Source organism: Peromyscus eremicus, chromosome 20 (genome assembly GCF_949786415.1).
Source record: "Peromyscus eremicus chromosome 20, PerEre_H2_v1, whole genome shotgun sequence".
In the NCBI taxonomy this organism is placed as follows: Eukaryota; Metazoa; Chordata; class Mammalia; order Rodentia; family Cricetidae; genus Peromyscus; species Peromyscus eremicus.
This window is the reverse complement of record NC_081436.1, coordinates 26,953,021-26,959,020: the sequence shown is the minus strand read 5'-3', so window position 1 is coordinate 26,959,020 and position 6,000 is coordinate 26,953,021.

Below are 6,000 nucleotides of genomic sequence, written 5' to 3'. Positions count from 1 at the left end.
AATAAATAAGTAAATAAATAAATCTGTTTTAAAGTAAATACAGAGGCTGGAGAGATGGCTCAGTGGTTAAGAGTACTTGCAGGCCAGGCCTTGGTGGCACATGCCTTTAATCTCAGCACTCAGGAGGCAGAGGCAGGTGGATCTCTGTGAGTTCGAGGCCAGCCTGGTCTACAGAGTGAGTTCCAGGACAGCTAAGGCTACACAGAGAAATCCTGTTTCAATAAATAAATAAACAAACAAACAAACAAAAAGAAAGAGTACTTGCTGCTTTACCAAAGGGCTTGGGTTTTTATTCAAGTACTCACATGGTGGCTTAAATTATCCGTAACTCCAGGGGATCTGATGCCTCTGGCCTCTGTAGACACATGCATTCACATGCACATACCCTACACACACACACACACACACACACACACACACACACACACACACACCTCTATGCATAATTAAAAACAATGAAAATTAAAAAAAAGAAAATGGACTGCAAGGAGAGTCAGACCCAGCAGATGAATTACCAGCACAATGATGACCCCTGAGAGAGCCGGGGAGTTCTTTTATATCAGTGGTTCTCAACTCATGAGTCACAACCCCTTTGTGGGGATCAAGTGACCCTTTCACAGGGGTCACCTAAGACCATCAGGAAACACAAATTTATTTATATTACAATTCATTACAGTGGCAAAGTCTGAAGTAGCAATGAAAACAATTTTATGGTTGAGGGTCACCACAACATAAGGAACCATACCAACAGGTCGCAGCATTAGGAAGGCTGAGGAGCACTGCGCTATACACTTGAGGGAAGTTACTGGTCTTCCCTGTGTCCATCTGTGTGAGGTCCATATTTAGGCAGACAAGCAGGCATCCCACTGTCACGTTAAGTAGTAAATTTTACAGTTGTCTTTCTTGAGACCAGCCATTTGGGTGTGGCACTCTGGGTCATTAGGTTTTAGGCCCTGGATGATGGCATAAGACAGTACAAGTCACTTGGGTCAGACTCCAGGTAGTCAAGGTCTGGTTGCTAAAGTGTAGGCATATCTGCTCTGGGTTGGGGCTTTTCGTCTTAACAATGCTTTAAATGTACAAATGATGCGTTCAGTGTGTCCAGATGACTGCTGCGTGTGACCCAGCATCTAGAACATTTCATCTATTACCTCTGAAATAAAAACAAGTCTGCTGTCATTTAGATAAATAAGAGAACCCAAGCCTGGAGTTCGTTGTGGAACCACAAGGACACATTTATTAGAGTTTATAAGAAAAACCTCGGGGCAGGAAAACTGCAGAACGCCAGCAGCTGCCTGGAAGAGGCCAGGGGAGGAGAGAAGGGAAACTCACTGGAGCTAGATATGGGGTCAGACACAAGGAACAAGCAGCCAAGGGCAGAGAGAAAGAGGAAGGAATCCAAAATGTCAAGGAAAGCAGGCTGAGAAAAGAGACAGAAGAAAAGGAAAGTTACTAATAAATATACATCTATAAATGGTAATCATACATATGCATAAAAAAGTGGGCAGACTTATGACTGCAGTCCACAAGCTTTTGCTCCTGAGGTTTATTTTTAAGGTTTTTTTTTTTCATGATACAATGAACTATGGGCAAAATTAATAATGTTCCAGGGCACCTGTCATAGTTACTTTTCTGTTGCTGTGATAAAACACCACAACCCTGAACACTTACAGAAGGAAGGGGTTTATTTGGGGCTTACTGTTGAGAGGGTTAGAGTCCATGACAGCCGAGCAAAGGCAGGCGACAGGCAGCAATCAAAGTGCACACTTTTTTTTTTTTTTTTTTTGAGTCAAGGTCTCACTATGTAGCCTTGGCTTGCCGGCCACTTGCTGTGTAGACCAGCCTGGCTTCACAGAGATCCGCCTGCCTCTGCCTCCCCCGAGTGCTGGGATTAAAGGTGTGCGCCACCACTACCGGCCTGAGAGTTCTGACACACCTCCTCCAACAAAGCCACACCCCCTAACCCTCCCAAACGGTTCAACCAATTGGGAATCGAGTGTTCAAATGCCTGAGACCTGTGGGGACATCTCACTGAAATCATACCCACTTTGTTTCCTTGCTTGCCTGTCTGTCATCCATTCCCCTCTAAGACCGGAGGCATATGGTAATTAGTGACCCCACGATGACAGCATGTGCTGAAGCCCTGTCATAGCGGCTTGTGTGCCCTCCCTTCCGAGTATCATTATTTTTACTTAAAATGTTGGGATATGTAATGGGCATGCAGAGTTTGGAACCTGCAGCTGATACCAAAAGAAAGGAAAAGCAAAAACAAAATCCCCACAAAACCTTCCGCCAGCTGGGCGGTGGTGGCGCACACCTTTAATCCCAGCACTCGGGAGGCAGAGCCAGGTGGATCTCTGTGAGTTCAAGGCCAGCCTGGTCTACGAAAAAAGTTCCAGGAAAGGCACAAAGCTACACAGAGAAAGTGTCTCAAAAAACCAAAAAAAAAAAATGAAAACAAAACCACCTTCTGCCTTATACCTGTGAAGAGGGTGGACCTTGGAACAAAGAACTCTGCCAAGCCCAGCAGAGATGGGGATCTCACACAGGACCCCACAAAACTACCAAGACTCCCTTCTCTTTTGAACATGGGGGAATCTTTAAGACAGAGTGTCTACCCCAACTTCCTCAGACCCAGACTTGAACCAAACACCTGTGAGACATTGAGGACAACCTGGAACCATTTCCCCTGATATGTTTCAGTTAAACTGTCCCTTCGTGAAGCCAAAGTCAGGGAAGGAACCTAAAGCCAGGAACCTGGAGGCAGAAACTGAAGGAAAAGCCACGGAGGAACACTGCTTACTGGCTTGCTCCCCATGGCTTGTCAACCTGCTTTCATATGGCACCCAAAACCAGCCCAGGGGTGGTACTGCCCACAGTGAGCTGGGCCCTCCCAAATCAATCTTTAATCAAGGAAATGCACCACAGATATTCCTAGAGGCCCGCCTGCAGAGGCACTTCCTCAATTAAGATTTCCTCTTCCCAGATGGCTCTAGTTTGTGAATGACAAAAAACTAATGTGCACATTCATTCATTTCTATTCCTTAATTTTTTTTGTAATATGAGAAAACTCAGGTGATGTGTGAGGGAACATGAATGCCTGGTAAGAGGCTGAAAGGCTGCCCCCTTTGTTTTCTCAATTTCTTGCTCTATAGTAGAGAGGAACAGATCCACCACCAATACAGAGGAGACCAAGGTACGTGGAAAACCACGTCTCTGGGCAAAGCTGCATGTTCAGTTATGGTGTCAGCTACCTTGTCTCCAATCTACTGATGTCCCCTTTAGTGAACAACTGTCACCCCCTTTCGGCAATTCTCCCCTGAAACTGTCTGAGGATAAGTTGATGGTATTAAGAAGATCTTCCCATACATAGATTTTACCATGAGCATGGGGTTCTGAGAAGGTGCCAGAATTGGTACATATGGTTAATATCCTTCCTTTTATTAATTTGAGTGTCTAAGTCAAGGCTATGCTATTTTGTCTTTGGATCTGAAATTCTGGGGTCAGAGAAGCCTTTTGTGCCAGCAGCCTGTCTTGTTATAAAGCTACAGTTCTTTTTGTTTGTTGGGTTGGTTTGGTTTGGTCTTTCGGGATGGGGTTATTCTATATAGCTCTGGCTGTCCTGGAACTTACTCTGGCCTGGAACTCAGAGATCCACCTGCCTCTGCCTCCCGAGTGCTGGGATGAAAAGTGTGCACCACCACTGCCAGGATAGGCACCAAAACTATACAGAGAAACCCTGTCTCGAAAAAACTAAAAAAAAAAAAAAAAAATGTGAGCCAGTACCACCTGGTTTAAGCTACAGTTTTTACACTGGTCTGGTGTTTGACACACCTATGGGCAGAATAGCTGGCTAGAGTAGACACGGATGCGTCATCTGACTTACAAAATATGTACCTGACAGAACATGGTTCCCAGATCTGGGTTTAAGAACAAGTCATGAAACTCACTTGTAGAACAGAGGACAAAAATAAAATGGGTAAAAAATTGAACAGAATTCTGCACAATGTGGACACAGGAATAGCCATGAAACACACGGGAATTTGTATATTAGGAAAGTGGCAAATGAAGACCAGATAAAATAAGCCTGTGTTCACTACATGGGCAAAAGAAAACAAGGCTAATTGCACGTACCCCTGGGTACCTGGGGAATTTGGGTTTTCACACATTGTTGCTCAGATGTAAAATGACCAAGTTACTTAAGAAATTGTTGTCTAAATCCTGCAGTGGTGGTGCACATCTTTAATCCCAGCACTCAGGAGGCTGAGGCAGGTGGATCTCTGTGAATTCAAGGCTAGCCTGGTCTACAAAGCAAGTTCGTGGACAGCTTGCAAGGCTGTTGCACACAGAAACTCTGTCTCAAAAAACCAAACAAAACAAAAAAAAAAAAGAAAGAAAGAAAAAGAAAAGAAAGAAAGAAATTGTTGTCTAGTGTTTTGTTGTTGTTTAAATTTTATTTTTATGTGAATGGGTATTTTGCCTGCATATATACCTATGTACCGTGTGTATGAGGGGTATGAGGGGTGCCCAAGTAAGCCAGAAGAGAGTGTCAGATCCCTTGGAACTGGAGTTGCAGATGGTTGTGAGCCACCATGTTGGTGCTGGCAATTGAACTTGTGTCCTCTGGAAGAGCAGCCAGTGCTCTTAACTGCTGAGCCATCTTTCCAGCCCCCAGTTGGCTGGTTTTTAATGAAACTAAGCACTCATTCACTTTACTACATTTTAATTCTAAGTACTTAAGTGAGAATAATGAAGATGGATTGTTTGTCGAAGGGGGAATATAGTATCGGTAGCATGTTAATTCATAAAAGAACCAATGATAAAATACCTCCAGTGTCCAGAACTCATACCATTGTCAATGTTGAAAAGGGATAAATTACTGGTGCATGACATGAATGACTCTCAGGAAACAGGTTGAGTGAATTAGTTGTTACATGGAAGAGCACTTTGTGTGCATGTCCTGTCCAAGTATGTATAGGTGCGTACGTTTTGAGGTGTGCACGCATGTGGAGACCTGAAGACAACCTCCGGTACTGTCTTCAGACATTCTCTCTCTCTTTTTTTCTTGTCTCACGAGTCTAGCCTAGAAATGGCTAAGTAGACTAGGCTTGCTGGCCAGCAAGCTCTAGCACCCACCTGTCTCCACCTCCCAGGGCTGGGACTGCATGCACACATCGCCACCCGGGGATGGGAGGATGACGTAGGTCCTGAGGCTTGAACGCAGGCCCTCACGCTTGCAAGCCAGCACTTTACTGACCGAGCCATCTCCCGACCCCAAAGAGAATTATTCTATGAAGGTTAGAAAGTAGAGTATTCCACACGGTACAATGTAGAAAATAACGTTTGCCTAGGGCTGGAGAGATAGCTCAGTGGTTAAGAGCACCGGCTGCTCTTCCAGAGGTCCTGAGTTCAATTCCCAGCACCTACAGGGTGGCTCACAACCATCTGTAATGAGATCTGACGCCCTCTTCTGGCATAAAGGCATCCATGCAGATAGAACACCTATGTAAAATAAATAAATAAGGGGGAGGGAACAGGAAAAAGGAAGGAGGAGAAACTGCAGGATGTAAAATAAATGAAAAAAAAATTAATAAAAAATAAAAAAACAAATCTTAAGAAGATACCTTTATGGCTGGGCGGTGGTGGCACATGCCTTTAATCCCAGCACTCGAGAGGCAGAGGCTAGGTGGATCTCTGTGAGTTCGAAGCCAGCCTGGTCTACAAAGCGAGTTCCAGGAAAGGCGTAAAGCTACACAGAGAAACCCTGTCTTGAAAAACCAAAAAAAAAAAAGAAAAGAAAAGAAAGAAAATAATGTTTGTCTCTTGGGGAATGAAGGCACCAATTTAATAGAAGAGGCATAGGCTCACTTCCTGCAGGTGATGGCATATTTGATACCTCGAATGAGGCTGCATTACGTGGATGTATGCATTTGCTAGAACTCAGTGCATGAACACATCCTTTATGTGCTGTTTGGCTAATTTTGCTTCAAAGTAGCTCAT